General features: G+C 34.7%; 1 protein-coding gene across 34 annotated transcripts in view; it reads right to left on the bottom strand.

The window, feature by feature from the left end:
• The window catches only part of rnf220a (ring finger protein 220a), a 353,098-nt gene that overhangs the window by 256,620 nt on the left and 86,493 nt on the right, over positions 1 to 9,985 (bottom strand). The window lies entirely within an intron of this gene.

Below are 9,985 nucleotides of genomic sequence, written 5' to 3'. Positions count from 1 at the left end.
TTTTTCCCACCCATTTTTTCACTTTTTTTTCCCCACCCATTTTTTTTTCTTCCACCCCGATTTTTTTCCCCCACCATCACGTCCCTTTCGGGTCTTTGTACTAGTCTAACAAATCTGTGAAAAAACAGTATTGCTGTTTTATTTGTAATATTTTCTAGTTTGTAATTTAGATTTTTTTTTTTAACTCATCACAATTTCTAATTAAAATCGTGTAATAAAAACTCACAATTGTTTTTTATTAATATTCTGTGGCAGAAATAAGCCTCCACAGTGAATACGCGGAGTTGTTTTTAGTGAAATACTGTAAAGACTTGCAAAATTAAACAAACTGTAAACAAAATAAACAACATTGGAAAAAAAATGAGAACTATTTGATGATAACACAAAAACTAACACTTTATAATTAAACTAAACAAATAAATAAAAATAAATAAAATCATTAATTTAAAAATAAAATATACAAAGCTGACACACTCTAAAAATCCATGAAATAAAAAAATAACATAAATAAACGTAATCTAAATAAAAAAATGTAAATAAACAAATAAATGTAAATAAATGTTTGATGTAAATAATAAAATGACAAGAAAATACTATTTCAGTTAAGTCTTTTTACAGTAACATTGCAAGTTTAATTTGCTGTTACTTGCTCTTTATTGCAAATTCTGAATTAAAATCAGAGTTTGTACATTTATTTTTCCAGCGTTCCCAATTTATTTATATATTGTTCAACACTGAAGTAAACAGTTTTCTGTGAATTTGCAAGACCTCTGATCCATATGCTGATATTCGCTAAATGCTAAAACAATTTGCCCTACAAAATGCATTTATAAATAGGAGAATGCATTAGAACAATAGAGATACTGGTTTCAACTATAAATCGAGCACAAAAATGAGCTTTTGTTTTGCATGGCTAAAAATAGCCTGAATCTGACATTAGAAGCCAAACTCATCAAATTTACAAATGGCAATGCCTGGTCTTACGGAACAAAAATTAGGTAGATAAGACCAGTTATTTATTGCAAATACTGTACCAATGTATTAACAATAATATTGGCTTTGGTTGAATTGGTGGTTGCTGACAAAAATGGTTGTTCTCAAACAGTCTTTTGATCTAATGTAAAGACTTTCAATAAAGTGGTTTGACCAGATTTGCCATTTCACGTTTATCAAACTAATTTAAAACAAGCAGCACTAAAATATTTAACATAAAAAATTGATGATTAATGACGGTTAATTGACGGTTAATAATTAAAACAATCATTAAATGAATCAATCGTTTGTTGCAGCTGTACTGGAAGCATGTTGAGTGCTCTCTCTTTCTCTCCGTGAGCCAGAAATGCGGCCACATTCTCCGAATCCCCCAGACTCTGTAAGGCCCTCCATCCTAATGACAGGTTTTAGTAGGGACATCTGCATGGCAGGCCGCCACTGACACTCCGTAATCCACTGCCATGTCGCAAGCTGTCAGCCATGCCAAGCGCTGGCACAGGCCACCACTGGGCCAATCAGCCGGCATTAGGGCGAGCTCTACACCCGGCAGCTCGGAATAATGACCAGGGCCTACAGCAGCAGCAAGACCCATGGAGACAACACAGATCAGACACTTACACCCTTGTAACGGCATGAGTTCAGCCAGTTCATTACCGCAGCAGCCGTCCTGTTACACTGTTTACAGCTATATACGCTGTTGAGTATACTGCAATTTGTTTAGTGTTTTAGTGCTGAACATTGCGAATTCCACTCATAATAGTACTTAAAGGCATTTAACAGCCATCCTGTACATTAAACCTGTTAGCCAGCACTCACTTTAGGGGATTTACAACTGCCAAACTTAAAAGGGCCATGAAACCCCCTCGTTTCAGCAGGGTGTTTTCACACATCTACTTTGGAAAAAGTCAGAAAAGTGGGTGTGTCCAGATCTGTTTAGGGGGTAGTGTCGGAGAAAGAAAAGAGACATGGTGTGGGAGTGTCTATTAGGGCACACGCTAACTTTCAGAGTCAAAACACACACACACACACACACACACACACAGAGGGCAGAAAGTGATAGTGTTTACATGGACATCTGTAGTCAAACTATTTGCCAAATTATTAAATGGTGGACTTTAACTGCAGTTTGGCTCTTTCATTCAGGGAATTCATTCATGTCCCTCGTGACAAACGAGATATTTGATTCGAGAAGCTGCTCTAAGCGTGTACTTTTCATGCAATGTTTGATACCGCACGGCGAATGAGACAAAAAAAAAACCTCAGCATTTCCCGGAAACTTAGATGCACACGGCAGGTAGCGTCAGAAAGCCGCGTGTGTTATTCCGGTCACAAAAATGCAGTGAAAATCCTACACGAGGTTAAAGTTTGGTTGTAGTGCTAACATGTTTACACTCAGTGCAATTGTTAGTTCGATATGAACAAACTGAATAAACAAAGAGCACTGGTACTAGAGCTACTGGCACCAGCAACTAGAGCCGCTATTAAGAGAATACTACAAGCGAATCCGGATCCCAGCGTTTGCAGATGAGAACAGCTCTCAGGTAAACAATAATCTACCTTAGACACGTAAGTTATTGTTGTCGAGCGTCGCGTACACTGTAATGCACGCGTGACTCTAGCTGCGCTTTCACAGAGAGAAATTGAAAACAAAACTTAACTGCAGCAAACTATAAAAGCAACACTTCACGCTTGTTTTGCCAACACACTGTGAAAGTAATGAATATTAATGAAGTTGCACAATAGAGCGCGCTGATTGGTTTGAACCAAGTCTTACTCATGGATTAATGCAACACACTGTAAGACGTAATAAGACACACTCTGGCACAGACGTCCAGTCTGCACGCTGGAATACACGCTATTATGTCATGGCCGTGACGCAGCTTCAAAAATTCATTTCAAACCGGAAGCACGAATTTGCTCGAAATAATGCAAAAACAACCAATTTACACTTTTTAATGAAATATAGGTGTCCTAATAGTGTTTTTAGCAGTGTGGGACACATATACGACTGTCAACAGCTCAAAAAATGTGTTTTGGTGTTTCGTGACCCTTTAAATAGTGAAAGTTCTTGACTCCAGTAAGCTACAAACACAAATTAGGTATCATTTGAAAGAAGACACTTTGGGCTTTACTGTGGTAAAAAGGGATTTCATGCTCAAAAAATATAAAAAGTTATACATTATGAAGTCATGAGAAAAAAATTGTAATGTGATCAGTATTTGTTTTTCCATATACAATTACAGGAAAACCTTAAAGTAATGTCCTAGACAAAATATGCCTTGAAAGCCTTTCATGAGTTTACATTTTAAATTTAATTAAGAAAGCATGCAAAATTAGATTTTTGTAAAAAAAAAATTCCGAGGCTATATTGGTGTTTTTCTTTCCCTCACCTTCAGAGGCACTTTCGCAAAAATGACCATTCCAAACTAAAACATTAACAGTTGCTAAATAATTTGGTCTACATTCACAGTTCATGTATCTTTGGAAAGAAGACACTTTGGGATTTATTATCCATCATCTAGAGTTTATAATGCTCAAAATGAGAAGAAGTTATTGATGCTTAAGTAATGTAAAAAAATATATATTTCATAATTTTATAAACGTTATATGTAAAAACAGTCCTGGAGCAATACTGAAAAATAATTGGTCAAAAGCCACACATCTCCTAAGTATATGTTTTGAATTTGATGCCATTATCATGCAAAATGTAATCTCTGGAATTATTTTTCTGAGACAATGTCTCGTGATTTTCTCTTTCCTTGTTTTTGTAAAGCAGTCTGATGACCAAAGTATACTGAAGGTTTCTAACAACTATTTAAGATAAATATACACTTCCCAGACTGAATTGTAATGAATTGCACAGAGAAATCATGGTTTTAGAATATTTGTAACACTAATTTTGATAAATTGACTGAAAAAGCTTGATTGATTTGATGAGTCATCTTTGAAATGTTTACAAAGTAAATCAGCTGCTAAAATGAAGCCTTTTTTTAGCTTGAAAATGAATAATTTTATTAAATGATAATAGTAATAACCATTACCCATATCATAATCTAATAATGAGGTTTCTGCAGGTTTTAAGTCAAATTTAGGGAATTTAATGGGGAATTTGCTGTAAAAATGTGTTTCACAACAAATCTAACAGATGTTGTGAATTGTATCTCCTTGCAATAAAAAAACACTTAAATATAAAAAAAAGGTATTATTGAGATGCATTGTTGTTCGTTGGATGGATGTACAGTTGAAGTCAGAATTATTAGCCCCCTTTTGAATTTTTTTCTTTTTTAAATATTTCCCAATTGATGTTTAACAAAGTAAGTCTGTCTGATAATATTTTAATATTTTACCCTCTGGAGAAAGTCTTATTTGTTTTATTTCGGCAAGAATAAAAGCATACAGAATAACTTTTTTAAAAAACATTTAAATATCAATATTATTAGCCCCTTTAGGCATTTTTTTTCAATAGTCTACAGAACAAACCATTGTTATCCACTAACTTGCCTAATTACCCTAACCTGCCTAGTTAACCTAATTAACCTAGTTAAGCCTTTAAATGTCACTTTTAGCTGTATAGAAATGTCTTAAAAAATATTTAGTAAAATATTATTCACTGTCTTCATGGCAAAGATACAATAAATCATTTATTAGAAATTAGTTATTATAACTATTATGTTTAGAAATGTGTTGAAAATGTCTCTCAGTTAAAAAATAAATAAATGGGGCTTATAATTCTGTCTTCAACTGTAGCTTTACCCGAACAAACCAAAATTAAGACCGGTTTAAAATTATGTATGACCATTTGGTCAATGACCATGACAATATTTCAGTGAATTTAATACTTTTAAAGACCTAAAACTTCATTTTTAAAATTTAAGGCATTTTAAGACTTTAAGACCCTATGCACACCCTGTAATATATACTACCAGTCAAAAGTTTGGGGTAAGTTTTTCTTTGCAAGTTTTTAATTTTTTTACATTTTTTTAATACTATATATTTTTTAAATAACTGCTTTCTTATTGTGTGTAGTTTCAAATAAAATTTTTACTCTAGTCATTATTGCTTTTATTACTATTACATTACAGTATTACATTACATAATAATAATAATAATAATAATAATAATAATAATAAAAAAAGAATAATTAATACTAGAATGATTTCTAAAGGATCAAGTGACTGGAGTAATGAAGCTGAGTAAAATTAATCTTTTAAAATGGAATAAAATATTGAATTAAATGATAAACAACTTTTGAACAGTTATTTTAGAGCAAATACTTTTCACAATTTTACAATTTGTACTGTATTTGTGATTAAATAAATGCAGCTTTGGTGAGCAGTATAAGCTTATTTTTAAACATTTAAAAATCCTAATGACCCCAAACTTTTGACCGGTAATGGAAATCAAATAGTATAAAAAAATATGTACAGTATACATATAAATTAAACCAGTAATAAAAATGTGTTGTACACATTTGATAAAATAATAAAATCATATAAAAATTTATATTTTATCAAATAAAATTGAAATATTTTATAGTTTAAAAAAACTATTTTAATATTTATGTAATATTTAATATAAAATAATATCAGTAATAACCACTGCCAACACCATGATCTAAATGAACAACAATATTAAAAACAACATTACATAATAATTATATAATATAATAATTATATTATAAAACAACTGGAAAAATCTGTTTGACTGAATCATCAAAAGCATTCGGTTCCCTAAGAACAAATCATTCTTAAATGGAACATGACCACTTCTTCCAATACAGCCGCTAGACCTGCTAAAGGTTGCCATAAAGAGATTCAGCACAAAAATCTTGTCAATAAAATGCTATTTTTTCTGCCTTTTCTTCTTGTTTTCGCCCGCTTTCTTTTTCCTTCTTGTGTTGATGCAAGTAATAAGACAAAAACATCAAGAAGACAACACCGCGCCGGCTCCCCGCTGTAAGCTAATAAGCTGTATCCAGGCTGGGCATTTCGTGCAGCAGTCTGTAGGTAATACGCCTGTCAGACAAACCCTCATTTGTGTATCAGTGGATCAACAACTCCCTGCTCTGACTGGAAGAGAGACAGAGACACAGCAAGGCAGAAAACAGCAGAGCGACGAGAGAAGACACGGGACCGGGGCAGGAGCGAGGGAGGACGGGACACGCTGTTCTGAGGATGAGTGAAGGTTGAGCAGGGGGAGACACGAGGCCCCGCTCTCCCCTTGTCCCGACTCGCTTTCTTAATTGAAAAGGAAGAGAGTGTGGGCCGTTGTCAGGGCAAACAGTAGTCAGTCAGTCAGTCAGTCAGTCAGTCAGTGCATTATTCCACAGTGCTTGGCTGGGCTCCCCTTCACTGGCTGTAATTTAAATGACTGTCAGGTCAGTGGCGAGAGCAGCACCTCTTCCTACTAAAAGGGAGGCTGCCATTGCATTCGCCAGCCTGCCATGCGGCTGATTGTCTCTCTCTCTCTTTCTCTCCCTCACTCTCTCTCTCTCTTTCTTTCCCAAACCAAATGGCAGGGAGGCACAGCTGTCACCCACTGGTCACAATGCATTTACTTAGTGACAGAATTCTAATTAGTCGGCAAGGTGGTGTCAGTAGACTGAGAAGAGCAGAGATGGAGAGAAGGAGAGTGAGATGGTGGAGCGAGAGGGAAGGAAGGAGGGAGGGGGGGTTGAGAGGAGAAAGCAGGAATCGGATGAAGTAACACTGTGAGGTTGCAAACAAACCTCAACATCCATATATTTTTCTACTCACAGGAGTAAATTAGAGACTGACGAAAGCCAAAGCTGTGTTAGATGAAGATAGAAAATCTAGGAGAAAAATTGAAAAAAAAAATGGATGTTGGAATGTTTTATACTAACATTTATTTAAACAAAATACTGCATAATGTTTAAAGAAATATGATTACAATGACATTATAACTATCCTATTATTTTGTGTCACATATTCATAAATCAGAAACCATCAAAGCCCAAACTTAGATATAGTAGTGTAACTAATCATGTATTATTTTTAAAATAATAACAAACTTAAAAATGTGTCATATTTTTTTCAGCCTGATCTGACGAGAAAATGTTCTAGAATCACATTCCATGTGTTTCACATGTTCCTTGAGTATTCCATATGTTTCACATATACTTTCAATGCATGTAGCTCTATAACAAAGCTCCGGTTTCCCCCACAGTACAAAAACATGCGGTATAGGTGAATTGGATGAGCAAAATTGTCCGTAGTGTACGGGTGCTTCCCAGTGTTGGGTTGCAGCTGGAAGGGCAGCCGCTGCGTAAAACACATGCTGGAAAAGTTGGCGGTTCATTCCCCTATGCTGACCTTTGATTAATAAAGGGACTAAGCCAAAAAGAATTTTTTTTTAAATTAAATTAACTCTATAACAAAAGAGATAGAAAAGAGCCCGAGTTCTGTCAAGAAATAAAAAATAACCTAATTGCAAATTAATAAAATCTTATAAAACTATTGTACATATTCACATACAAAATATGTAGTTATCACTTAAGGCAAGCTATAAAACATTTTACTGTGTAGACATTTAATTAAAAATATATTTAAAAAGTTTTTTGTAAATTGTAAAAGGCTAAAAATATCCAGCCTAATCTCACAAGGAAACGTAACTATTTTAGGTTTTGTAAGTTTAGTGGCAAATTTGTAGAAACTCGTACAATTTCAGTCATACGAAAATGTACGATTTTTAAAAAGGAAGCGTAGCACCTAACTCCACCCCTAAACCCAACCGTCATTAAGGGATGAGCAAATCGTACGAAATTGAACAAATGTACGAATTCATACAAATTAGCCACTAAGTCAAAAATTTACAAATTGCTGTTAGAGATAGCATTGGTTTCTTCAGTAACTGCTGTGGTGGTTCCAGTCATGGCCATACCATATGCATTGAGACAATCAAAATTCTTGAGATGGCCAATCAAATTAAAGTATAGGTGAGTTCATGGTTCATGAACAGAACGCAAATTCTAGCATGGAGTGTCAGTTTAAAATGGAATGAAATTCAAAATTTTAAGTTTTTAATGAAATTAAATACTAAACAACCTAAAGTAAAATCCAGTGATTTAAACTATTTTCCCCACTCAGATTTCACCCTTTTGAACTGATAATGCATTATCAATATCATCATTTATGTATTCAAGAATGGTACAAAACAAGAAATGCTTTATGTTTTAGACATATTAGGCATACAAATAAGAATGCATCGATCTGTTCAAAATTGTAACTTACAAACTTGAATTAGACTTAGAATGTCAACAATTTTATTTATTTATCATTTATAAAATATATCACGGCATAAAGGTGGTGCAGTGTGTAGCACAATTGCCTCACAGCAAGAAGGTCATTAGTTCAAGCCTCGGCTGGGTCAGTTGGCATTTATGTGTGGAGTTTGCATGTACCCCCTCAAGTCCAAAGACATGTGCTATACTGTAAGTGAATTGGGTAAGCTAAATTTTCCATATTGTATGAGAGTGTGTGTGAATGAGAGTGTATCGGTGTTTCACAGAGATGGGTTGCAGCTGGAAGGACGTCCGCTGCGTAAAACGTGCTGGATAAGTTGGCGGTTCATTCCTCTGTGGCGACCACAGATTAATAAGCTGGAAAGAAAATGAATGAAAATATATTGGTCCCCTATTGTTCAAAACAGCCTCGGTTTGGTTTCAGTTATGTCAACGAAGCATTCAGACAAGTATTTCAAACTAGACTAGTAGAAATGTCTTAAATTAGACTAGACAACCTAGACTGGAGATTTGTAAAATTATTTCTTTAAAGTACAGGGACATCTGAATTTCAAGAAGATCTGTGACCACAAGAAAATCAAAATCACAGAAGGCTATACGCGACAGCACAATAATTATAGTGATTAAAAAACATGTTTTGGGGGGCCCAGTCTTGTTATATTTTTGACGTCAACCCTTTAACACATCAACCATTCACAGTCTTAATACTCATTGAGTACTTTTTACTCACACTTTGAGATATATTTATAACAGATACTTTTACTCTACTTGGACTAGCAGTGTTTCCTTTAGGATTTTTTCCAGCTGTGGCGGCAGACCTTTTACACAGATCTACCTATATACCTTGATATACCTATAACTACTTATGGTGTTATTTCAATGACAAATGTCGTGACCGCAGAATTACAAGTCGAGATCGCATTCATGTAACACGAGCATGCAAATCTCTTTGCTTGTGTGCCAATTTCCTCTGTTTTTTCACAAAACTTCTTGCACACCCTCAAATATATGCTGCTCAGGTGCAGATTTTCTTGTGCGCTCTCAAATAAACGCTGCTAAAATGCAATTTAGTGTGTTTATGCAACAAGTATGTCTCCAACATTTGATAGATTTGCAAGGAATATTTATGAATTTCTCCAATAGACCTACAAAGCGGCATTAATGCATCTTGAAGTAATGTGAAACGGCTAATCACTCCAGCAAGATAAAGTCGTTGTATGCAGAGCCATAGACCGCTATCTTTGAGTGTAATTATGGAAACATTGTCCATTTTAACTAAAAGCTACACCATATTTGTTGGTCCATCGCGCAGCCCTGTCAGTCAGTCAGCATGTCACCTTAAAGGGTTAAACAAATAACGCACAGCACTACTACGATTCCAGTAAAGTTTGCGCTGCTATAATTAACTTAACTTTTAATATGTTTTGGTGCGATTATAACCCGCTATTTAAAAAAACAACCACGACTGAATGTTTTGAATGAGAAGCTGTAATGTAGCTGTGGCAGGGTGAATTTTGGTGTGGCGCCCCTCCATAAAAGAATGAATGGCAGAAACCACGATTTTTTGGGTGAGTAATGGTACTTTTACTTGACTACGATTTTTTTTTCCACCACTGAAAACACATCAACGAGAGATCAAAGTTTGTAACCAACAAAGGCTGAAAATACCTTAAGAAGATCTGTGACCGCAAGAAAAACTGCACAATTTTTGAGATATCTGTATTGAACAGC

This window comes from Danio rerio, chromosome 2 (genome assembly GCF_052040795.2).
Source record: "Danio rerio strain M-AB ecotype USA chromosome 2, GRCz13ab, whole genome shotgun sequence".
NCBI classification, from domain to species: Eukaryota; Metazoa; Chordata; class Actinopteri; order Cypriniformes; family Danionidae; genus Danio; species Danio rerio.
The sequence above is the reverse complement of the archived record's forward strand: the minus strand, read 5'-3'. Positions and strand labels throughout refer to the sequence as shown.